The following is a 27,437-nucleotide window of genomic DNA, read 5'->3' as shown; positions in this document are numbered from 1 at the left end:
ATTGCTTGTCATTTAGACGGTTCAGATCAACCAATGGAGATGATTTAGGGCTCGACCATTTTACATTGTGGCTCATCATTTGTATGGTTCGGATCAAATGGATTGGATGGTCAAAAAGGCAAACACACGCGTGCATGGAAACTAAGAGCGAGGAATAGAAGCTTGAATTCTAAAAGCAATATATGTGGGACCTACATGAACTTGATGACATTCGTTGTTTCCTTGTTGCTGAAATAGCAACCATTCTCGTGAAAAGATGGAGTTGCTAAATGGACAAAAGCTATATTCGGTGCAAAAAAAAAATCTGTTGCTTCTAAAAGAAAAAAAAAATATAGCAATTACAGACTGGAAGGAGAGGAAACTCGATGATAAAAATAGAAGGGAGGGTCGATTAAAAAACGAAGGAGAAGAAGTAAAACGACTCTCTCTGGTCTCTTTCCCGGAAAAAAGAAAAAAAAAAGAAAAAGAGAACTCTCTCGTCTCTCCCTCTCGGAATAGCTCTTTCGATCTCTCCTTCTCCATCGGACGCTGACCATTCTCACCCTCTCAACATCTCTCTCCCTGTTTCTGTTCTCCCACCATCCTCTCATCTCACACAGCCCACCCCACTCTCTCAGGCTCGGAAAAAAGGAGGAAAAAGAGTAGAGGATCGTCTCTCTCGCTCACCCTCTCTCACGCTCAAAACAGAGCATATTCATCCCTCTCTATCTCACTCTCGATCTTTCTCATCTCTCATCCCCTTCATCTCTCATCCTCTCAAGCAGCCGAGCCTTCTCTAGTTTTTTTTTTACAGAAAACAGAGGGTCGTTTTTTGTGAAAGAAAAAAAAACGAAGAAAAACGAACGTAAAAAAAAATAAAAAAAACAGAGTATTCTATACTCTGTTTTTTTCTTTGTTTTGTTTTCTCTCTCATACTCTCTCTATCTCTCTCTTTCTATCTCTATATCTCACTCTCTCCCTGTCTCTCTCACTCTATAGTTTTGTCCCTCAGTCTCCCTCACTCTACATCTCAATCTCTTTGTCTCTCGTTCTCACCATTCCTCTGTCTCTCTCACTCTCTCTCTGTCTCCATCACTCTCTCCCACTCTCTCGGCCTCTCTCCCTCGACTTCTCTCTCCCACTCTCTCTTGGCCTCTCTCTCGGCTTCTCTCTCTCATTCCCTACCTCCCTCTCCTCATCCACAGTAAAGAAAAAAAAAACAAAGAAAAAAAAAGAAAAGAAAAGAAGAAGAAAATCGGATCGGATCGCACATCGGCGGGATTTTCGGATTTTTCGGCTCTCGGATTCGGCGAGGATCTCGACTACAGGTAGGTACACGATTCTCAGATTTTTCCAGGATTGTTTGGTATTTTTTATGTAGTTTGCATGATTTTTAAGCATTTAATTGAATTTAATTGAATATTATATGTGTGTGCTCAAAATCATGATCTGCATTGGTGTTTTAATTCTGTTTCGTCCCGAAATTTAATACAACGATCTATTTAAATAGAATAAGATAACCATCGGATCGGATCGGACATTGGATCAAAGGTTTTTGAAAATTTGAGTGAAGAGTGGAATTTTATTTAAAATAATGGCTGAGAAATTACGAAATTCGAAAAAATAGCCATCTCAGGATGATCTATTTTTTGGAATTTTAAAATTTTCTTGTATTCATCACATCAGAATAAGGTTGGAGGATGTTTTCCGGAGTCGTAATTTTCTCGAAAATCGTGTTTTAAAAATAGAAAACTCTTCAAAAATATCTTTTTGACGAAGAAAAATAAATTATATACTAAACGGATTCGAAAATTAATGAAATTTCGTGGAAAAATAATATGACACTGGTCCATCTACCATGAATTTTTGAGAATTTTTGGAATTGGTTTGGTATATTATTTTATGCTTTCTTTGAAAATTATCAGATTTTGGGAGAATTTTTACAGACATTCGATCATAGATAAAATTCTCAACATTTTTACAGTAGTCTTATATTCCATATTTCTAGTCTCTGTAAAATTTTCAAGTGATTTAGATCTTGTTTCATATGAGATGTAGTGTTAATTCATAATCTGGTCTGAAAATTGAAAAATCCGAAACTGAGAGTAAATAGTTTTCAAAATTCATGAAAATATCACAGCATGCTATTTTTACTTACATCTTACTACTCCAGAAATTTCATTGAATTTAGATTTCTATTTCTAGTAGTTTCTGTGTTATTTTTGCAATCTGGTCTTATTGTTGTTAAATCAAAATTAAATATGAACATAATGGGAAAATCTGCAAAATTCATCTAGTAAGCTACATGCATTCCCATCTTGCTTCTGTAGAAATTTTGATTCATTTCGAATTCGTTTGCAACAATTTCACTTGTAAAATCACTCACATGTTTAAAATTGATAAATTCCATTGAAAATTCGAAATTAATAAAAAAATCATTATCAAAATTTCTAAAGAACCTTACATTTTTGTCACATATTCACTCCTCAATCCATTGAAACAGAAATCTTAGGATCTTTAGATTTCCCTGAAAAAATGGCCAGCGCATCCATAATCGTATCCCAATTGCAACCGATCTTTGACAATTTGAATACTTAAGCTATAGCATGTTGTTGGCTCCGAGGTTACTGTCCATGGAAATCCTGAGATATGCCAGGCAATAAGATGCTATAACCTAAGTATTAAATTGCGCAAGGAAAGAGCGCACGATTCCCTTCCTTGGATGCTATTCTGAGCCGAAATTGGTGAACCCTAGAGCCATTGGTAATCCTTAAATGTCCAAAAACTGGAAATCCTTGAAATCTGAAATTAACTAACTTCAAGAGCTTAAATCGATTTGTCTCGAGTCTTTTGGAACCATTGGATTATGGTTTCCGATATAAGAACCATTAGAGCCCAATTTAGGAACACTGGTGTCAGGTCGTGTCCTAGGTTTTAGGAAGTCTTAGGTTTTAGGGAGTCCTAGAGTTAGGAGTCCAGCCTCATCACGTACGTTTGCTATAGATAGCAACCGTGCCATAGGTCTAGTTACACTAGTCACCCAATCTTTCCCTAAGACAAGCCTAGTAAACTAGGATGTAGGCTAACCTGCATTAGTCTAAGGAACAACTTGCATTTAGATAAGAATCATATAGCATTTTAGATGAAATCATAGGATAATAAAATCTTCAACTTGAATTAAATAACTTCTCCTAAAACTGTTGAAACAGTCAATCCCGTCTAGGTCGGTGTCTTAGTTGAGTTAGGCATAAGTAGCTTAGCTTAGGTGCACCGAACTACGTCGACTCTAATCCCAGTGAGGCTTGGGTACGTAGGCAGCTTGGATGTCTGATGGCATACCAATCACGAGTCGGCTCCACAACAGATTGTGGGGTTTTGTATATTAATTTTCTTGTACATTCTTAATGAAAATATGTAGGATTTTCCTGAAATTAGAATTTTAGGAGAACTTTCACTTAGATTGAACTCAAACAAATTAAGAAATCAAGATACACATTTAGGATCTACATTGAAATTAAATCATAGGATGCATGTCCCGTAGTTAGCACATTAACAGAGAGTTGAATGAGCCATTTAAAATAAATTTAAAAGAGTTAGCTTTTGGAATCGAAGACCGATTATCGGGCAGGAATGGTGCATGTGGTGGATAAATCCCCATACATTCCATTCTTGTAACCAGGTAGCGAGTCTAGATTTCTGGTTAATTACGAGTCCTAGATCTCATATCTAGGTGGCAACTCTGTCAGTCTCTTTTGTGTGGAATTCGGATTGCCTCAGTAATCCCAAGTTCACATAAAAGATGAATTAAAGTCAATATTAAAAATGCACACGCCATTCGTGTGGGTATGAGAGACCAAGAGAGAGCGTGGCGGCTCGCGCCCCACCCCTCTCGCGGGATCGGGTCCTACAGTTTGGCGACTCTGCTGGGGACCACCTAACTTCATTAAAATTTCAAAAGATAACTCATTTGAATTTAATTTAATTGGCTCATAAAAACTCTATACTTGTTAGATTAGGATGTCTTGTTTTATTTTCTCATCACATTTTACTCAAACTTAATTTAACAAAACTTGAAGGCATCATAGATTGCGCGAACTTATTGTACACACTTACATCACTTGCATCTAAACCCTGCATCTCACATGCACACACATCCTATTTTAGGAATCCGGAGTGTTATCTAGCATGGTTGATTGGGATTTCATCACCTGGTGCCTCTGTGCTAGAGAAGCATTCCACCCTTAGCCTAGCACCTTATGGTGCGTAAACGGATCTCTTGTTCACGTACTGATACGCCGGACACTGGTACAGTATATCGAACATGGATTCGCGCTAAGGAAACTCTTGGCCTTACCCCTAGATTAACCCACACATGCATGTAGAATACGAACACATGTGCATCACGTGTGTAAGCCTAGCTTAGGACATCCTACCCATTCGTGTCTAGATTAGGCCGTGGTCCATCTTCCAATGGCTACGATCGGTCCCTAAGTACACAAACAAAGTCATGAGTCGAGATCCTCTCTCCACTCCGCTAGATTAGGATTAGGGTTGATGCCTTCAGGTAGCACTGTTAAAATGCACAAAGATTAAAAGATTTTCCTTTAGGGTTAGGATATAAATCCCATCTTTCCTAAGATCTCATAGGATTAGTCATTCATGATCTATCCGTTGAAAGCAATCCTATGCTATCTCATCCCATCTCTTGATCGTACGATTTTCAAACTTCTATTATGTGATTCGATCATGTATTCATACTTTCTTTTACTGGCAGGAACTTATCCCCATCTCGTGTTCATATAACCCTGATCATTCTTGTATCCCTCCTTTTGGCTTACAGGCACTATGTCTACTCGTGCAATTCTTGATTGGATCCGTGGTACATTAAGAGAATCCCATATCTACGCCATAAGTGAACAAGAGAAAAATCTCTTCGGCTACGTGGCGACCATTAAGCTCGATTGGGGATTACTCTATGCCGCATCAGAGTGTTGGGATCCCGATCATCATGTCTTCCGTTTTGGCAACCAAGAAATGTGTCCCACCTTTGAAGAATGGTGTGCCTTATTGGAATATCTTGTGGATGGCCCTCTAGTGAAGCCATCCTGTGTTCCAGATTACCGTCCTTTGTTCCTTCGCTTAATGAATAATCCAGATGAATCCATGAACTCTTTCATGAAAGGCCAAGAAGTGTCCATGCAACATCTGATTGACATTTACCCTCCTATTGGACACATTGGTGCTGTTGATATTCAAAAAGCCCGACGGCGCGCTTTGAGATTCTGCTCCTTTGCTAGGTTCCTCACTGTCCAGCCTTCTCGCTTTGCGTCAGCTGTTCTTCTAGACCTCGTTGATCAAATGGATCGTGGCGCCAATCCAATTCCTACTATGCTTGCAGAAACCTTCAATGGATTGGATGATATGGCTCGTCTTCGTGCCAGCTTAGGTCCAGGCTCTTATGTTCGCTCCTTCGCTGGTTCTTTCTCAGGATGTCCTGCTTTACTTCAGGTGTGGTTGTGCCACAAGCTAAAAATCGCAGCTCCTGTGCATTTCGATCATACGCTATACACCTTCAGTGAATGGCGTCATGATGTTTCTTTCGATCACAAAAATGATTGGGTTGAATGGCTAAATTCTCGCCAAGAAGATCAGATTTATTGGCAAATCCCTGGAATCCAAGAAGCCGTCTTCAACACTGGAGAAGCTAACTACGTTCGCCTTCTTGGTCTCAAAAAGACTTCCTTTTATGTTCCTGCCAGGATCCTGCGTCAGTATGGAAGGGAGCAATCTATTGTGCCTCCCCTTCGTCATTTTTATCCGCCTGAGGATCTCAAGCCCAAGATTGTCAAAGCCGTTTCATCTGCTTGGGATGTCAGGATCATCAAACCTCTAAAAGAGTCAGCTGAGCATGATTGTCGTCCAAAGAAGAAGTCTAAAAAGAATGCTCAGTTCCATGTTTAATCTTATCCGTTTATCTTTGAAAGAATGAACCCTGTACTCAAGCTTCAATGATTGATCAATAAAGTTCATCTTTCTCTCTCATCATCCTAGTCTATGCATGCATCATTGTTTTCAGGGAAGTAAACATCATAGCTAACCCTACTACTCCTTGGGTTCGGGTCTCTTCGCGATTGGAGAGGAAATCTGTATCCCCGCCACCTTCTCTAAGAACCCCAGCATCTCCTTCTTTCCCGTCCTCATCCTCACCAATGGCAGACAACCAAGATGGTCTTCCACCCGCTGCTATTACCGATACTCTTACCTTGATTCTCCAACAGCTTCAAGAACTCAAAGAAGAGAACCGAGTTATCAAGGCTCAGCTTTCTGAGAAGTTGGGACCGTCATTGTCCAAGGATAAAGGGCCCATGCACCAAGCAGCTACTTCAGCAACACCTGCCCAGCCAGTGTTCATCACTATCCCTGATAAAGCCGAAGAAGATTTGGAAAAAGAGCAGTATAGCGAGGATCGCAGTAGGCCTTCTCAGTCCATGGTTGATAAGACTGTTATGGAGAAATTAGAAAGTCTTACCAGGAAAGTTCAGGACATCCAGTTTCAAGACCAGGGTGGTTTTAATCCAAGTGACCTTACACTGTTTCCCGAAATCCACCTTCCTGCTAATTTTCAAATGCCAGATTTCGACAAATATGATGGTGTGGGTTGTCCAATCACACATTTGCAAATGTTCACCATCATGTGTCAGCCTCAAGGCTTATCTCTTGAGCAAATGGCTCAATTGTTCCCAGTTTCCCTAACCAAGGTTGCTAGGAGATGGTTCATGGTCTTGGACAAGACTCGTTACAGGACATGGAAGGATATCGGCGAGCAATTCATCAGGCAGTTCAAATATGATGATGGGACAGAAATCACCAGAAAGGATTTAGGGAGAACAAAGCAAGACTCGAGGGAATCCTTTCTGATTTTTGTGAAAAGATGGAGGAGAATAGCAGCTCAGATGATGGAGCGCCCGTCTGAGGAGGAGCAGGTTCAAATAATCATGAAAAATATTTCCCCCCAACTCCAGTATCACATGTCATTACAATATTATCCAGACTTCAAGCACTTCATTGTGGCTGGCACCCAGATAGAGGAGGCTATGGCTCAAGGTGTATTTAACCGTAGCAACCCAAACCCCAGAGATTTCAAAAAATCCCCGCCAGCCCAAGTCAGTAGTATCTCTCGTTCCAATGCTCAGCCCTCTAAATCCCAAGAACCTTTAGTGATGGACTATGCTCAACCCGCGACCGCACCTCGGCAACAAACCCGGGTAGAATTTACCCCTCTTCCCATTCCATCTTCAGAGGTGCTTAAGCAGTGTCTTGCTTCAGGTCGCATAACCCTACCTGCCATCGGGCCTCCCCCCAATCCTCTACCTGCAAATTGGCGAGCTGACCTACACTGTGAGTACCACAGAGGTCCTGGTCATCTTTACTGACAACTGCATTGCCTTGAAATATAGAATCTAGAAACTCATTGATGAGAAAGTCATTGCATTCCAGCTGAGACCCAATGTCACCCAAAACCCACTACCTGGTCATGCAAATCCTCCTGCTGCCGTTAATGCCATAATCATAGGAGATCCTGAGTTTGACCCTCTCACCCTCATATGTGCTTTAGAACCCATTTCTGAACCCCAAATAATATTCTGTGATGAATCATACATAAGAGAGTCTGTACCTCCCTTGGTAATCACCTATGAGCCACAAGTCCCTCAAGTCATCACTTATGATGAGCCAAAATTAGATGAAGTCAGACATGTTACAAGGGGCGGAAGAATTTTCAAACCTGCTGAATTAAGAGTCGAAAATCCAGAGGCATTGGCTCGAGGAGAAGAGTTGCAATATGTGAAAGACCCAGATGATGAAGTTGTACAGCAACTGAAGAAAACTCAGGCCGTTATATCTGTTTGGGGATTGTTGATAGCATCAAAGAAACACAGAGAAGCCGTGTTAAAAGAATTGAATACCACACAGGTATCCTCAGAGATATCTCCGGAGCAACTGGCTGAAGTTGTTGCTCTAACCCAGGCCACCAGGGCCATTAGTTTCTCAGATCAGGAGCTGCCTCCTCAAGGTCGGAATCATGCTAGAGCTCTTCATGTCACTATTGTTTGTGGAGGCAAGAAAGTACCATCTGTGTTGGTAGATAACGGATCCGCCTTGAATGTGTGTCCATTGAGAACTGCCATTACCTTGGGTTTCGGTCCCACTGATTTTGCCGAATCAACCCTTGGTATCCTCGCATATGACAACACCCGCAGAAATGTGGTCGGAGTCCTTACCACCAGGATCGTTATAGGCGGTCAAGAATTTGAGGTTGAGTTTCAAGTTATTGATATCAAGGCCTCGTTCAATATGCTTCTGGGAAGTCCCTGGTTACATAAGGAGGGCGCTGTCGCTTCAACCCTTCACCAAAAATTGAAGTTCATCAAAGACGAAAAACTGATCACTGTTAGAGGTGACGAAGAGCCAGAAAAAGGACAGATAACAGGAGAGACTCGGATCCTTCCAGTTGCAAAAGCAGAAGATTTCAACCTGAATGGTTTCGTGTTCGACGTTGTTGCTATTTCCTATGAAGAGGCCTCTCGGGAGGAGTTGTATTTGCCTTTTGCCATCAGTCCTATGGTGGCCAAACTGATGAGAAAAATGAACTACTTCCCTGGTATGAATTTGGGCCGTGATCCAAGCAAGGCATCTCACTGGCGCCCAATCAAAGCAAAGCATGGAATTTTCGGTCTTGGATATGTACCTACTGAGGAGGAGGAGGGAGCCATGGAAGAATTATTGAAATTGAAGGAAGAAGTCCGCCGCACCGGAAGGGTACTCCCAATGGCTCCATATTCCTTATCGATGAATGGTCATTTTATCAAAGAAGGTGAGACCTCTACATACTATGGGTTTTCTGAACCATGGTATGACTCAGTGATAGGGATCATGATACCCGGTTTTGAAATATTCAGTGGCCTTGCTCTCCCAGGAACAGAACCGCCGATATATTATGTTGAGAAAGTTGTTGAGGACTGGTTAGTCTACCTTGAGCCAGAGGTGCTGGGATCTTTGTTTGAAGAAAATGTGCCTGATGTTGATTACTATTCTGAAGAACAAGAAGAGACAGATTGTGAAGATGTGCTGGTGGCAGTTATTCAGAGTAATGATACCTTTACTGAACCTCAGAGTCAGATTGCACCTGCAACAGAAAATCTTTCAAACTGGAGTTCTGATGTTTTTCCATCTTATTTTATTGCTAAGTCAAGTCTAGTCAAGTCGATTGAATCAGTGTCAGTGCCTAGTCCGGGCGAGTCATTTTCTGATTTTATTTACTATGTGAATCCTGAGCCTGTTCAGGATGAGTCCAATGATAATGATGTAATTTCTTTCAATTCAATGAAATCTGATTCTCAGTATGTCTCTGTGTTTGCTTCTGACTTTAATAATGATAACACTCCCTCCTCAGACGAGGAAGAAGGGATCGACGAAACTCCCCTTGAATTGCAGCATATGCTCAAACAAGAGGAGGAGCGCCGAGCCCAGCCTCTTAAAGATGAAATCGAAATTATAAACATCGGAACAGAAGATTTAATACAGGAAATACGAATTGGAAATACTCTATCCTCTGAAGAGCACGATGAATTAATAAACCTACTTAAGGAATATAAAGAAGTTTTTGCCTGGTCTTACAAAGATATGCCCGGGTTGAGCGAAGACATTGTTCAGCACAAGCTACCTTTGTTACCTGTGATTAAACCTAAAAAGCAGAAGGTAAGGAGAATGAAGCCCGAGTGGGTCTTGAAAGTAGAAGAAGAGGTTACTAAGCAGTTGAATGCTGGATTTCTGCAAGTGGTGGAATATCCAGAATGGCTCGCAAATATAGTACCTGTACCGAAGAAAGATGGAAATGTGAGAATGTGTGTAGATTTCAGGGATTTGAACAAGGCAAGTCCAAAAGATGATTTCCCTCTACCACATATCGATATCCTGGTAGACAATACGGCCGGGCATGAATTACTATCGTTCATGGATGGTTTCTCGGGCTACAATCAAATTAAGATGGCACCCGAGGACATGGCTAAAACCTCGTTCATTACACAATGGGGGACATATTGCTATCGGGTAATGCCATTTGGTCTTAAGAATGCTGGTGCGACATATCAAAGAGCAGCTACGGCCTTACTCCATGACATGATACATAGAGAAGTCGAAGTTTATGTTGATGATATGATTGTAAAAGCTAAGGAAAGGAGAGATCACATCTCGAACCTCAAGAAATTCTTTGAAAGAATACTCAAATACCAGCTTCGCTTGAATCCTAGCAAGTGTGTATTCGGGGTTACCTCTGGTAAGTTGCTTGGATTTATGGTGAGTCAAAGGGGCATAGAGGTGGATCCTCAGAAGATTAAGGCTATCCAGGAGATGCCGCCGCCTAAAACCGAGAAGGAAATTCGGGGATTCCTAGGAAGGATACAGTTCCTAAGACGATTCATTGCCCATCTTACATCAACTTGCGAACCTATCTTTAAGCTCTTAAAGAAAAACTCTTCCAAAGAATGGACGGAGGAATGTCAACATGCCTTCGAGAAGATAAAGCGAAGTTTGTCTGAACCGCCAATAGTAGCACCAGTAATACCGGGGCATCCATTGCTGCTTTACTTGTCAGTAACAGAAACCACAATGGGTTGTATGTTGGCACAGCAAGATCCAGAAACCAAGCATGAAAAGGCTGTGTATTATCTTAGTAAGAAAATGTTGGAGTATGAACAGAAGTACACTGTCCTAGAAAAAACCTGCTTAGCTCTGGTTTGGGCTACTCAGCGACTCAGGCATTATCTTTTATCGCATAAGGTCTTGCTCCTGTCAAGGATGGATCCTCTGAAATATCTCTTTGAAAAACCAGCCTTGACAGGCAGGGCTGCCAGATGGTTATTATTGTTGTCCGAGTTTGACATCACCCATGTAACCCAAAAATCAGTAAAGGGCCGAGTCATTGCTGAGCAATTGGCAGAAGCACCCCGAGAAGAAAATCAGCCTTTCAAGCCGATGTTCCCAGATGATGAGATCATGATGATAGAAGATGAATATCCAGAGACTGGTTGGACCCTCTATTTTGATGGAGCGGCAAACCAAACAGGACAAGGAGTAGGGGCATTGCTGGTGTCACCTCGAAATGAGCATGTTCCCCTTGCCGTTAAGTTACAATTCAATTGCACCAACAATATGGCAGAATACGAAGCATGCATTGTTGGGCTTGAGGCTGCATTGGCCTTAAGCATAGAGAATCTTGACGTATATGGAGATTCGAAGCTAATCATTTTCCAAACTCAAGGAGAGTGGAGAACCAAAGAAGAAAAGCTATTGCCATATCATGAATACTTGGATGCTCTTGCTAAACAATTCCAGTGCATCACTTTCAATTATCTGCTAAGGTTGAAGAATAGATTCGCCGATGCCTTAGCGACATTAGCTTCTATGATTGACATACCTCACAATATGAAGATGAGACTGTAAGCCCAAGGGTCTACTCTCCTATCTTGTTTTGATTATTCTAAACATAATTGATTGTGTTTTTGAATACTAATCAATTTGCTTGGAAGTGTTGTGTTTGAGATAGGATTGATCATTGAAGAAACCAACACACAACATGGTCATGCTTGGAGATATCCCATACAAGAGTCAAAGGAGCTAAGTGAAGCTCACCTCATCTCTCAAGCAAGCATACACAAGATGGAAGATCAATTGAAGACCAAGACTAAAGAGAAGTTGAAAGCTACATAGGTATCATTGTACATCCTTTCTCTTTAGATTTCCAAGTCAAGGCAAAGTGTTTTCAACTTGGTTTTCAAAGAACACCTAAGAACTTAAAATGCATTAGTGAATGGTTATGTGGTGGACCAACATGTTGGGACCCTCATAAACATTCCAAAATAACCATAGGAGTTGAGTTCCAAAAGCTAAAAATCAAATTTGCAATAAAAATCAAAAACTGCGGATTGTTAGGCTTCTCGGAACACCGAGAATTTTTCTCGGAGCTCCGAGCTCAGAACTCCGAGAGTTCCCTCGGAACTCCGAGAAAAGGTCCAGTAGCATCTGGACATTTTCTCGGAACTCCGAGACAATTTCTCGGAACTCCGAGAAATGGTCCAGTAGAAATTTTATTTCTTCTGGCCGTTGTCTCGGAACTCCGAGAATATTTCTCGGAACTCCGAGAATTCTCGGAACTCCGAGAATGGTTCTCGGAACTCCGAGAACCTCGCGACAGACTAAAAAATAGCCGTTGGGATTCAAATTAATTGTTGGTTTTTGATATTTCCACCCCCAAACGGTCATATTCTTTGGTGTGGTTATATATACAACATGTAGAGAAGTTTTTCACTCTCTCTTGATCTTTGAAAAACATCCTTAAGCATCAAAAACATTTGCAATCCATTTTAGCTTGAGTTTTTGTTTTTCATCCCAAACTTGCCTTTCACTTGTGAATCTTTTGAGTTTGGATATAGTAGTGCTTTCACTTGCAAATCACCATCTTTGAAGAGCAATCAAGGGTCTACAAAGAGCATCAAGCTTTCAAGAAGAAGCCAAGCTATTCTCTTTCAAATCTTGTATAGGTGGCTAGGGCATTCCTTTTTAATTCCCTAGAGAGCAACCGCTTAGAACTCGGCGGAGAAGGAGAGTCTTTGTAAAGGTGTAAGGGCATCCTTGTTTAATATCCCTTGGAATTGTAACCGCCTCGGAGCCGGGCATCGTGGAGGTCTCCAATAGTGGAATCCCTCAAGTGCGACCTTGAGTAGAGTGGAGTAGGCCGTTGGCCGAACCACTATATATCGGTGTGTCATTTCTCACTCTTGCATTTCCATTATTGTTTTGGTTTGGCATTTCACTTTGTTCTTTCAATTATATTTGCACTAACCAAATATTTAATTAAGTGAAGAAAAATTCCAATTAGGGTTTATAGATAATTTTTAAAAGGCCTAATATTGAGTTAAATTCAATTCACCCCCCCTCTTGAGTATTTCAATTGGTATCAGAGCCTCGTCTCTATTTTTTTTAAAAACCCTAACCGGTTTAGAGTAAAGATTCAAAAATGGCAAACTACCCTCAACATCATGAAGGTTATTCAAACACTAGGCCACCCTATTTTGATGGTACAAATTATGGTTTTTGGAAAACTAAAATGAAAATCTTTTTAACTCAAGACTATCAAATGTGGAGAGCAATTAATAATGAATATATCCTACCCACAAGAAATTTAAATGATTGGACCGAAGCCGAACAACAAGCTTCGAATTATAATGCCAAAGCCATGAATTCTCTCATTTGTGCTCTATCTCCCGGAGAATTCAATAGAGTATCAAATTTGAATTCGGCTAAGGAAATTTGGGACACTCTAGAAGTCACCCATGAAGGAACCAATCAAGTTAAAGAATCTAAATGAACCATCTTTTTCGGCAATACGAACTTTTTCAAATGACACCCGATGAAACAATTGCCGACATGTACACTAGATTCACCAATCTTGTAAATGGATTAAGGGGACTTGGAAAACAATTTTCCAATAGAGATTTAGTAACTAAAATTCTTAGGTCCCTACCTTTGTCTTGGGAATCCAAAACCTCCGCAATCACCGAAGCCAAGGACATGAACACTTTGAACCTAGATGAACTTATAGGGTCCTTGATCACACATGAAATGATTTTCAAAACAAAAGCACCCGAAATCGAAACTAAAATCGAAAAAGGAAAAGGAATTGCTTTTGCTTGTAATGTAGGTGAAAGTGAAGATGCAAAGGAAGACATCGAGGATGAAGTAGCTCTCCTAACAAGAAGGATCAAATTCTTGCAAAGAAACATGGGAGGCATGAGAAATAGAAGGACCAATCCTCCATTCAAGAAGAAAGAAGAAGTTGGTGATGGATCTTCTCAACCCCGATGTTACGGTTGCAAGAAGCTTGGACACATTCGCCCGGATTGTCCACTCAACAATGAACCTACTTCAAACAACCGCTTCAAGAGAAGAGAAGGCAAGAAAGGAATGTCCACCACATGGGATGAGGAGATTGAAAGCGAAGGCGAACAAAATGATGGGGAAGATTGCCTATTAGCAAGAAATGTGTGCTTCATGGCCTCAACAAACGACAACAATGAGGTAAACACTTTAAATGATGTCATTATCTTACAAGAAGTTTTAGATTCCTTACAAAGTGCAAATGATGAACTTGAAATTCAATTTGATAAAATTGCATCACTTGAAAATTCTCTTGCTAACATGACAAAAGAATTTGGTTGGTTAAAAAAGGATCATGAATTCTTAGATGATGAAAATGAAAAATGCAAAGTAGAGATTCATGAGCTAAATGCTACCATTAAGACTTTGAATGAAAATCGACAAAATCTTTCTATTGAAAATAACAAACTAAAGCATGAAAACGGTAAACTATCTTTTGAATATGATGAACTCAAGAAACTCTTTGAAAAATTTGAAAATAGTTCATTAAAATTGGATAAACTTGTAAATCTTCAAAGAATGTCAAGTGACAAAAGTGGACTTGGACATAGATGGAATACCACAATATCTAACTATAAAAACAAACTTGAAAAGACTTCCTCTAGTACTACCAAAACTTGCTTTTATTGTGGATTGTTAGGTCATTATAAAGTTGCTTGCTTACATGCTAAACAAGATAAGATCAAATTGAACTCTAAAGTGAAAACAAATGAACATAGCAAGATTAGGAAGATTTGGGTACCTAAGGGATCTCACTTGCCTATTCCTATGTAGGTATGCCTTAAAAGCCACAACAAGAGGAACACATGGTACCTTGATAGTGGATGCTCTAGACACATGACTGGAGACCTCACTCAATTCGCATCACTATCACTCAAGGATGGTGGAGAAGTTACCTTTGGAGATGACAAGAAAGGAAAAGTCAAAGGTGAAGGCACCATAGGTAACTCTACCTCTCCCATACATGATGTACTCTTTGTTGATGGCTTGTCCCATAATCTTATTAGCATTAGTCAATTATGCGATAATGGTTTTGAAGTTGTCTTCAATCCCGACAAATGCATTGTTAAAAATAAGATAAATGGAGAAGTAAAATTCATAGGGTCTAGAGACAATAACATGTATACAATTGGACTAGATGATCTTAGACTCCAAAAAGTGACTTGTCTAAATGCCATTAGTGAGGATTCTTGGCTATGGCATAGGAGGTTGGGTCATGCCGGAATGGATCTCATTTCGACCCTCTCCTCAAAAGAAAGTGTTAGAGGATTGCCTAAGTTCAAATTCATCAAGGATCACATTTGTAGAACTTGTCAATTAGGAAAACAATTGAAAAGCTCTTTTGCACCTAAAAATATGATTTCAACTTCCTACCCCTTGGAGCTACTTCATATGGATCTTTTTGGACCAATGAAGACTAGTAGCCTAGGTGGAAAGAGGTACATGTTTGTAGTTGTTGATGACTACTCACGATTCACATGGGTCATATTTCTAGGACATAAAGATGAAACTTATGAAAACTTCCTAACATTATGCAATCAAATTCAAAATGAAAAAGGTGTTGCCATCTCCCACATTAGAAGTGATCATGGAACGGAATTTGAAAATGTACACTTTGACACTTACTGTAATGAACATGGCATTAAACATAATTTTTCCGCACCTAGAACACCTCAACAAAATGGAGTAGTAGAAAGAAAGAATCGAACTCTCCAAGAAATGGCTAGAACAATGTTGCATGAAAATGATCTCCCTAGATATTTTTGGGCGGAAGCGGTTAGCACCGCTTGCTATATCATAAACAGGGTATACTTAAGGCCAATCTCTAAGAAAACACCTTATGAGCTTTGGAAAAACTTGAAACCAAATATAAGCTATTTTAGAGTGTTTGGATGTAAATGCTTCATTTTGAACATTAGAGATAATTTACATAAATTTGATAAGAAGTCGGATGATGGAATATTCTTAGGGTATTCTTCTCATAGCAAAGCATATAGAGTATTTAATAGGAGAACCCTAGTAGTAGAAGAATCCATGCATGTGACATTTGATGAAAGAGAGCCAACACCTCAAGAAATGCCACATGATGAGGATGAACCCGTTGAACATCTTTTTCCAAAATTGAGTGCTCCTCCTCATGCATCTACTAGTCATACACCACCTAGTGAGGAAGTAGAAAATGAAAATGATGCCTCATTACCTAGGGATAGAAGAACATTGGTTGATCATCCTGAATCCCAAATCTTAGGTGATGCCACATTGCCAGTAAGAACTAGATCATACTATCGTAGTGTGAGCAATAATTTGGCATTCCTATCCGAATTGGAACCAAAATCCATCAAGGAAGCAGAAAAGGATGAATATTGGTTGATGGCCATGCAAGAAGAGTTGAGTCAATTCGAAAGGAACAAGGTATGGAGGCTAGTACCTAGACCTAGTGATTATCCAGTCATTGGCACGAGATGGGTGTATAGAAATAAATTGGATGAAAATGGAATTATCACTAGGAATAAAGCTAGGCTTGTAGCCCAAGGGTACAATCAGGAGGAAGGGATAGATTATGATGAGACATTTGCTCCTGTTGCCCGTATGGAGGCTATTAGGATACTTTTGGCATATGCATCTCATAAAGGATTTAAACTATATCAAATGGATGTCAAAAGTGCCTTCCTAAATGGCTATATCCAAGAGGAAGTGTATGTTGAGCAACCTCCAGGTTTTGAAGACTTCAAACATCCAAATCATGTCTTCAGGCTTGATAAAGCTTTATATGGATTAAAGCAAGCTCCTAGAGCTTGGTATGAGAGGCTTTGCACTTTCTTAGTTGAAAAGGGATTCGAGATGGGAAAGGTGGATAAAACCTTATTTATCAAAAGAGAAAATCATGATATCCTCCTTGTCCAAATCTATGTGGATGATACCATCTGTGGCTCAACTAATCAAAAATTGTGTGATGAATTTGCAACCTTAATGAAAAATGAATTTGAAATGAGCATGATGGGAGAGTTAACCTACTTCTTAGGACTCCAAATTAAACAATACAAAAATGGAATATTTTTAAATCAAGAAAAATATACAAAGGAGTTATTAAAGAAGTATGGCATGGATAGCAGTAAGACATCAAGAATTCCCATGAGTACTACTGCTAAGCTAGAAAAAGATGAATTTGGCAAATCTGTGGATCAGAAATTGTATAGGGGTATGATAGGTAGTTTGCTCTATTTGACAGCCAGCAGACCAGACATTATGTTTACTGTCTGTCTCTGTGCTCGATTTCAATCGGATCCTAAAGAATCTCACCTATCGGCAGTTAAGAAGATCTTCAAGTACTTAAAAGGAACCCAAAGTCTAGGACTGTGGTATGAAAGATCATCTTCCTTCACTCTCATCGGATATTCAGATGCAGACTTTGCTGGATGTAGAGTAGATAGGAAAAGCACTAGTGGGACTTGCCAATTCTTGGGTAAATCACTTGTTTCATGGTTTAGCAAGAAGCAAAATTCAGTAGCTCTGTCCACAACAGAAGCAGAATATGTGGCAGCTGGAGCTTGCTGTGCTCAAGTCCTATGGATGAAAAGCACATTGATGGACTATGCAATCAAAATGGAAAATATTCTCATCCAATGTGACAATACTAGTGCTATAAGCTTAACAAAGAACCCCATACAACACTCAAGAACAAAACACATTGAGATTAGGCACCACTTCATCAGAGATCACTCACAAAAAGGGGATATTTGCTTAAAATATATCAACACTGAAGAACAATTAGCGGATATCTTTACAAAACCCCTTAGTGATGATAGAATTTGCTATATCCGAAGTGCCTTAAACATATGGAGTGCGGATCAAATCAAAGAAATTGCCAAATAAATACTTTGTGCCTTTAACCAGCTTATCTATATAGTATTTATATATATAATCTTTGTTTGGTAGTATCTGCATGAATGAGATGTCAAATTTTTAATCTTAAAAATCACTCAATTGATATTCTTAGCCTTCTTAGTTTTTCTAAGTTGGAGAGGTATCTTCACTTTAATTAAAATACCTAACATCTTGACATATGTCAACATCTCGATCATGAACAGGTATATGTGCATTACTTGGTTATATAATTTTATACCATAAGCATTGATTCAGGGGGAGTTATCCACTCCTATTTTTTTTACACCCTTTCTGTCGATGACAAAAGGGGGAGAAGTTTGAAATTGATTATCTATTCAATTGACTATATGCACCACTTGCTTATAACTTGTATCATTTATATGTGTGCATATATTGAGGGGGAGTTCTAGTATTCACTTGCCTACTATGTCACTCCACACACACCTCATAATCAATTTTGTTTGTCATCATAAAAAAGGGGGAGATTGAAAGCCCAAGGGTCTACTCTCCTATCTTGTTTTGATGATTCTAAACATAATTGATTGTGTTTTTGAATACTAATCAATTTGCTTGGAAGTGTTGTGTTTGAGATAGGATTGATCATTGAAGAAACCAACACACAACATGGTCATGCTTGGAGATATCCCATACAAGAGTCAAAGGAGCTAAGTGAAGCTCACCTCATCTCTCAAGCAAGCATACACAAGATGGAAGATCAATTGAAGACCAAGACTAAAGAGAAGTTGAAAGCTACATAGGTATCATTGTACATCCTTTCTCTTTAGATTTCCAAGTCAAGGCAAAGTGTTTTCAACTTGGTTTTCAAAGAACACCTAAGAACTTAAAATGCATTAGTGAATGGTTATGTGGTGGACCAACATGTTGGGACCCTCATAAACATTCCAAAATAACCATAGGAGTTGAGTTCCAAAAGCTAAAAATCAAATTTGCAATAAAAATCAAAAACTGCGGATTGTTAGGCTTCTCGGAACTCCGAGAATTTTTCTCGGAGCTCCGAGCTCGGAACTCCGAGAGTTCCCTCGGAACTCCGAGAAAAGGTCCAGTAGCATCTGGACATTTTCTCGGAACTCCGAGACAATTTCTCGGAACTCCGAGAAATGGTCCAGTAGAAATTTTATTTCTTCTGGCCGTTGTCTCGGAACTCCGAGAATATTTCTCGGAACTCCGAGAATTCTCGGAACTCCGAGAATGGTTCTCGGAACTCCGAGAACCTCGCGACAGACTAAAAAATAGCCGTTGGGATTCAAATTAATTGTTGGTTTTTGATATTTCCACCCCCAAACGGTCATATTCTTTGGTGTGGTTATATATACAACATGTAGAGAAGTTTTTCACTCTCTCTTGATCTTTGAAAAACATCCTTAAGCATCAAAAACATTTGCAATCCATTTTAGCTTGAGTTTTTGTTTTTCATCCCAAACTTGCCTTTCACTTGTGAATCTTTTGAGTTTGGATATAGTAGTGCTTTCACTTGCAAATCACCATCTTTGAAGAGCAATCAAGGGTCTACAAAGAGCATCAAGCTTTCAAGAAGAAGCCAAGCTATTCTCTTTCAAATCTTGTATAGGTGGCTAGGGCATTCCTTTTTAATTCCCTAGAGAGCAACCGCTTAGAACTCGGCGGAGAAGGAGAGTCTTTGTAAAGGTGTAAGGGCATCCTTGTTTAATATCCCTTGGAATTGTAACCGCCTCGGAGCCGGGCATCGTGGAGGTCTCCAATAGTGGAATCCCTCAAGTGCGACCTTGAGTAGAGTGGAGTAGGCCGTTGGCCGAACCACTATATATCGGTGTGTCATTTCTCACTCTTGCATTTCCATTATTGTTTTGGTTTGGCATTTCACTTTGTTCTTTCAATTATATTTGCACTAACCAAATATTTAATTAAGTGAAGAAAAATTCCAATTAGGGTTTATAGATAATTTTTAAAAGGCCTAATATTGAGTTAAATTCAATTCACCCCCCCCTCTTGAGTATTTCAGAGACCCAATCACGGTTCAAGAGCAATGGGCTCCTGCATATGTTGATGCTATAGAGATAGCTGCAAGATGTCCCGATGGTAAACCATGGTATACGGACATAAAGAACTACATCTCAGGCCAGGGGCATCCCAATGAGGCGTCAAGTAAAGAAATAAGGACTTTGCAGAGATTGGCAGCTAATTTTGTCATTTGTGGAGGGGAGTTGTATCGACGGTCTTTCGACAGAATTCAACTCTTATGTGTCACTGAAGATCAGGCAGAAGAAATTCTCGCAGATATTCATGAAGGGGTGTGTGGGCCTCATATGAATGGAAAAATGCTGGCAAAGAAGATCCTACGTCTAAGGTACTATTGGCCAACATTGGAAGCAGATTGTCATACATTTGTGAAGAAATGCTATGAATGTCAAATACATGCGAATCTCATCCATGTACCACCCACTGAATTGCATTCTCTTACCTCTCCTTGGCCGTTTTCGGTATGGGGAATTGACATAATTGGCAAGATTTCTCCCAAGTCGTCTAATGGTCACGAGTACATACTCGTTGCAATTGACAACTTCACCAAGTGGGTCGAGGCCACTTCTTATACAAAGCTTACATCCGCATCAGTGGCTAAATTCATACGCACCAACATCATATGCAGATATGGGATTCCCCATGAACTTATCTCAGATAATGGATCTCATTTTAAGAAGGAAGTAATCACTATTTGCGAAGAGTTCAAGATTAAGCACCATAAATCCTCACCTTATCGGCCGCAGACGAATGAAGCGGTGGAAGCTGCAAACAAGAATGTCAAGGCTATCATCAGCAAAATGTCAGAAACTTATAAGGATTGGTCGAATAAGTTACCGCATGCCTTGTGGGCTTACAGAACGTCAATTAGAGCTTCAACTGGGGCAACCCCCTACTCTCTTGTTTATGGGATGGAAGCAGTGCTACCTGTTGAGATCCGTGTACCCTCGCTCCGGGTATTGACTGAGGTCAAGTTGCTAGAAAATGAATGGGCAGATCCCAGATATAAAGAGCTGAACATGCTAGACGAGAAGAGGTTAAAGGCGCTTTACCATGTGCAGGGTTATCAGCGCAGAATAGCCAGGGCTTTTAATAAAAATGTTAAAATCAGAGATCTAGAGGAAGGCAATCTTGTTCTGAAAGAGAACCGAGCACCAGTGTTTGACCCAAGAGGCAAGTTCAAACCAAATTGGTCAGGACCATACATTGTGGACCAAATCTTACCCGAAAAAGCCGTCAAGCTCCGTAATTTAAATGGAGAAATATTGCCAGAACCAACAAATCTTGATCAACTCAAGAGGTTCTATGCTTGAACACCAGAAGGCCATCCTTTGGCCGAATAAATCCCAAATTCATAACCCAAAATTAAAAAATATATAACCTTTTGCAAACCCTTTTGAGCCTAAATAAAATTTTCCTTCAAAACCCAATGTACTAGGGGCATTCGCCCTGAACTACGCATGACCTGATCCCTACACCGGGGTACGTAGGCAGCGCGGTCAAACCGAGTTCGGTTGTTTCAAAAGAAGAAAATCAATTATTCCAAAAAGAAGTTAAAAAATAAAAAAAAGGAAAGAAAAAAAATCCATGCAAAAAGAAAAGAAAAATTGAAATACCTTCAAACTAGGGGCATTCGCCCTGAACTACGCATGACCTGATTCCTACACTGGGATACATAGGCAACCTGTTCACAGGTTCGGTCGAAACTCTTGCAAAACCTTAAGCCATTCTTTGAAAAGCCCTACCTCACCTATAAAGTCCTTTTGGTGTTCAAGTAAAAAGAAAAAGAAAATGAAAAAATAAAGAAAAAGAAAAAAAATAGAGCTTGAAGATCCGCTAGATTGAAAACCTGAAAAGACGATCTAGGCAAAATTTAGGATCATTCCCCTGCTAAGTTAAAAACCTGAAAGGGCGGCTTAGGCAAAAGTTAAGGGGGTGGCCTGCTGAGTCGAAAACCTGAAAAGGCGATTCAAGCAAAAGTTAAGGCCGAGCGGTCCGCCAAGTTGAAAATCCAAAAAGGAAGACTTGGTCGTGGTAAGATTGGGTTCTCCCCAGAAGAATTACATCGATCTCTGAAATCACAGTAGGTCAGGCAAAAATAACAATGAGTCCCGAAACTAGGGGCATTAATTTCAAAGCAATCCGAAAGTTGATAGAAAGATATATGGAGTATCACTGTCTTAAAAATAAGTGAAGAAGTTTATTAATGGAGAAACATTCTTTAAAAGAGACTAGCCTAACCCAAAAGAAAATGCTGATAAGTCAGAAACATCACGAGATTACTTGAGTAATCTTTCTTATTTTGTCTTTTTATTACAAATGTCTGTGGTTCTATTTTTAGAAAAATTTACGAACTCTATTTTTAGAATTGTTGTAGGGTGCAATCACTCTGAAGGCAGGTTCATTAACAGGTTCTGAGAAACTTGGAAAAAGGTGACACTGTCATGAATGGCGAAAAATCTTTGAAGAATGATCTCTGGTCAATGAATAGAAGGAGGTTAGAATGCCTCAAACTGGGGCAGGTTGCTAATGAAGTGGCATCTCATATTTAAGCCCTGAAAGTCCTTTGCTGCATGGTGTTATTAAATCCTTTGCTTCTAAAGTTGTTAATTGGAAATTTTGATTTCTTTCAAAGCTCAAATTATCATATCTCTCTGAATCCATTTGAAAATAATATTTTCTCTTTGAGCATCATACAAATGTGATATATCTTTTCCTTGGAATCCGTACAAATACGGTATTCCATTCTCTCCAAGTCCATACGACTATGGTCTTTTGTTCTCTCTGAACGTCATACAAATATGATGTCTCATTTTCTTGGAATCTGTATGAATATGATATTCCATTCTCTTCGAGTCCATACAATTATGGTCTCTTATTTTCTTTGAGCATCACACAAATGTGATATCTCATTTCCTTGGAATCCGTACAAATACGGTATTTCATTCTCTTCGAGTCCATACAACTATGGCCTCTTATTCTCTTTGAGCATCACACAAATGTGATATCTCATTTCCTTGGAATCCCTACAAATACGGTATTTCATTCTCTTCGAGTCCATACAACTATGGTCTCTTATTCTCTTTGAGCATCACACAAATGTGATATCTCATTTCCTTGGAATCCGTACAAATACGGTATTTCATTCTCTCCGAGTCCATACGACTATGGTCTTTTGTTCTCTTTGAACGTCATACAAATATGACGTCTCATTTCCTTGGAATCCGTACAAATACGGTATTTCATTCTCTTCGAGTCCACACAACTATGGTCTCTTATTCTCTTTGAACATCATACAAATATGACGTCTCATTTCCTTGGAATCCGTACAAATACGGTATTTCATTCTCTTCGAGTCCATACAACTATGGTCTCTTATTCTCTTTGGACGTCATACAAATATGACGTCTCATTTCCTTGGAATCCGTACAAATACGGTATTTCATTCTCTTCGAGTCCATACAACTATGGTCTCTTATTCTCTTTGAGCATCACACAAATGTGATATCTCATTTCCTTGGAATCCGTATAAATATGGTATTCCATTTTCTTCGAGTCCATACAATTATGGTCTTTTATTCTCTTTGAATATCACACAAATGTGATATCTCATTTCCGTGGAATCCGTATAAATATGGTGTTTCATTATCTCCGAATCCATTCAAAAATGGCTTCTCAATTCCCTTCGAGCGTCATACGAATATGATGTCTCATTTTCCTTGAAATCCTTAAAAATACGGCATTTCATCTTATCCAAGCTCATTAAAAAATGATGCTTTGTTTTCATTAAAAATCTTTCGAAAGACATCCATTATTCTCTCTGAGACCATTTGAAAATGGCATCTCATTTCCTCTGAAGCCGTTCAAAAACGATATCCCATTCCCTTCGAATATCCGTTTGAAAATGATGTCCCATTCTTTCGCTGCCTGTTTGTGAACGACACCGCAGCGGGATTTGTTATTGCGTTCCAAGTCTAGGATTTCATCTAGGGTCTTGCATTATATTAGGTTGCATTGTGTTTAGGGAGTCCTTTGTCGATTAAAGCTACGCAAAATGGCACTGTCACTTTGGCTTTGGTATTCGATGACTACGTCATCTCTACCAAAGAGGGGCATCTGTAGACACCCCCATTTTGCTCCGCTTTAATCAACAAAGAAGTTAGTGTTTCGTTATCCGTTTTTCATTGTTTCCATTACTGTGTCCGTCTCTTACATCTTCCTAATCTTTTCAATCATTTCTGCCGTGTTTCGCATTTTTCCGTCAAGTGTCGAGAAGGGTAATTCAGAGGAATCCAAACCAGAGAGAATTTGGACCCATTCGGTGGGCCGCATTGAACATTTATTGAAATTTGGACCCGTCGGTAGGCCCGCATTGAACATTTGTTTAGATTTGGATCAAGCAGGGGGCCCGCGCATTGTTTTATTGAAAAATGAGTTTTGAACCTACTTCGATCCAGTGCATAAAGATGCCCATCAAGGGAATAGTCAAGATCTCAGGGAGGTCGTGTTAGCAACCAATTTTGTTGTGATTATCAAATGAAACTATTTGGATAATCCTTGGGAATGATTTTTGAGGCACAGCTTTATAAATTAATGGTTTGGATCATCCCACGGAGGTGATATTTGGAGGATACAAGTTATCCGCGCCATGGCATGTCAAAGTGAACGGTTCAGATCAATCTTTGGGAATAGTTCGGGGGGGCCCAACCAATTCATATTGCCAATCGGACGGTTGAGATCATTCTACAAAGATGGTTTAGGGGAAACATTTAGCTTGGGATGTGGCCCATCCAAATGGACAGCTTTAGATCATCCCTGAGAATAAATTAGGAGTCACAACCAATTTACTTCGCAGCATATTGTTTGGACGGTTATGATTAGCCCATAAAATGACTTGCAAGATACAACCAATTCGCATTATTGCCTGTCATTTAGACGGTTCAGATCAACCAATGGAGATGATTTAGGGCTCGACCATTTTACATTGTGGCTCATCATTTGTATGGTAGGGATCAAATGGATTGGATGGTCAAAAAGGCAAACACACGCGTGCATGGAAACTAAGAGCGAGGAATAGAAGCTTGAATTCTAAAACCAATATATGTGGGACCTACATGGACTTGATGACATTCGTTGTTTCCTTGTTGCTGAAATAGCAACCATTCTCGTGAAAAGATGGAGTTGCTAAATGGACAAAAGCTATATTCGGTGCAAAAAAAAAATCTGTTGCTTCTAAAAGAAAAAAAAATATAGCAATTACAGACTGGAAGGAGAGGAAACTCGATGATAAAAATAGAAGGGAGGGTCGATTAAAAAAGGAAGGAGAAGAAGTAAAACGACTCTCTCTGGTCTCTTTCCCGGAAAAAAGAAAAAGAAAAGAAAAAGAGAACTCTCTCATCTCTCCCTCTCGGAATAGCTCTTTCGATCTCTCCTTCTCCATCGGACTCTGACCATTCTCACCCTCTCAACATCTCTCTCCCTGTTTTTGTTCTCCCACCATCCTCTCATCTCACACAGCCCACCCCACTCTCTCAGGCTCGGAAAAAAGGAGGAAAAAGAGTAGAAGATCGTCTCTCTCGCTCACCCTCTCTCACGCTCAAAACAGAGCATATTCATCCCTCTCTATCTCACTCTCAATCTCTCTGCCGTATCTCTCAATCTGCCGCACCTCTCTGCCCCTCTCCCTCTCGATCTCTCTCATCTCTCATCCCCTTCATCTCTCATCCTCTCAAGCAGCCGAGCCTTCTCTAGTTTTTTTTTTACAGAAAACAGAGGGTCGTTTTTTGTGAAAGAAAAAAAAACGAAGAAAAACGAACGTAAAAAAAAAAAAAAAAAACAGAGTATAGATCTCTCATACTCTCTCTATCTCTCTCTTTCTATATCTATATCTCACTCTCTCCCTGTCTCTCTCACTCTATGGTTTTCTCCCTCAGTCTCCCTCACTCTACATCTCAATCTCTTTGTCTCTCGTTCTCACCATTCCTCTGTCTCTCTCACTCTCTCTCTGTCTCCATCACTCTCTCCCACTCTCTCGGCCTCTCTCCCTCGACTTCTCTCTCCCACTCTCTCTTGGCCTCTCTCTCGGCTTCTCTCTCTCATTCCCTACCTCCCTCTCCTCATCCACAGTAAAGAAAAAAAAACAAAGAAAAAAAAAAGAAAAGAAAAGAAGAAGAAAATCGGATTCGGCGAAGATCTCGACTACAGGTAGGTACACGATTCTCAGATTTTTCCAGGATTGTTTGGTATTTTTTATGTATTTTGCATGATTTTTAAGCATTTAATTGAATTTAATTGAATATTATATGTGTGTGCTCAAAATCATGATCTGCATGGGTGTTTCAATTCCGTTTCGTCCCGAAATTTAATACAACGATCTATTTAAATAGAGTAAGATAACCATCGGATCGGATCGGACATTGGATCAAAGGTTTTTGAAAATTTGAGTGAAGAGTGGAATTTTATTTAAAATAATGGCTGAGAAATTACGAAATTCGAAAAAATAGCCATCTCAGGATTATCTATTTTTTGGAATTTTAAAATTTTCTTCTATTCATCACATCAGAATAAGGTTGGAGGACGTTTTCCGGAGTCGTAATTTTTTCGAAAATCGTGTTTTAAAAATAGAAAACTCTTCAAAAATATCTTTTTGACGAAGAAACATAAATTATATACTAAACGGATTCGAAAATGAATGAAATTTCATGAAAAAAATAATATGATACTGGTACATTCTACCATGAATTTTTTAGAATTTTTGGAATTGGTTTGGTATATTATTTTATGCTTTCTTTGAAAATTATCAGATTTTGGGATAATTTTTACAGACATCAGATCACGGATAAAATTTTCAACATTTTGACAGTAGTCTTATATTCGATATTTCTAGTCTCTGTAAAATATTCAAGTGATTTAGATCTTTTTTCATATGGGATGTAGTGTTAATTCATAATCTGGTCTGAAAATTAAAAAATCCGAAACTGATAGTAAATAGTTTTCAAAATTCATGAAAATCTCACAGCATGCTATTTTTACTTACATATTACTACTGTAGAAATTTCATTGAATTTAGATTTCTATTTCTAGTAGTTTCTGTGTTATTTTTGTAATCTGGTCTTATTGTTGTTAAATCAAAATTAAATATGAGCTTAATGTAAAAATCTGTAAAATTCATCCAGTAAGCTACATGAATTCCCATCTTTCTGCTGTAGAAATTTCGATTCATTTCAAACTGGTTTGCAACAATTTCACTTGTAAAATCACTCACATGTTTAAAATTGATAAATTCCATTGAAAATTCGAAATTAATAAAAAAATCATTATCAAAATTTCTAAAGAACCTTACATTTTTGTCACATATTCACTCCTCAATCCATTGAAATAGAAATCTTAGGATCTTTAGATTTCCCTGAAAAAATGGCCAGCGCATTCATAATCGTATCCCAATTACAACCGATCTTTGACAATTTGAATACTTAAGCTATAGCATGTTGTTGGCTCCGAGGTTACTGTCCACGGAAATCCTGAGATATGCCAGGCAATAAGATGCTATAACCTAAGTATTAAAT

This window comes from Tasmannia lanceolata, unplaced genomic scaffold (genome assembly GCF_043159265.1).
Source record: "Tasmannia lanceolata isolate RefF3 unplaced genomic scaffold, GAP_Taslan_0.1 ptg000018l, whole genome shotgun sequence".
In the NCBI taxonomy this organism is placed as follows: Eukaryota; Viridiplantae; Streptophyta; class Magnoliopsida; order Canellales; family Winteraceae; genus Tasmannia; species Tasmannia lanceolata.
This window is presented reverse-complemented; position numbering follows the sequence as displayed.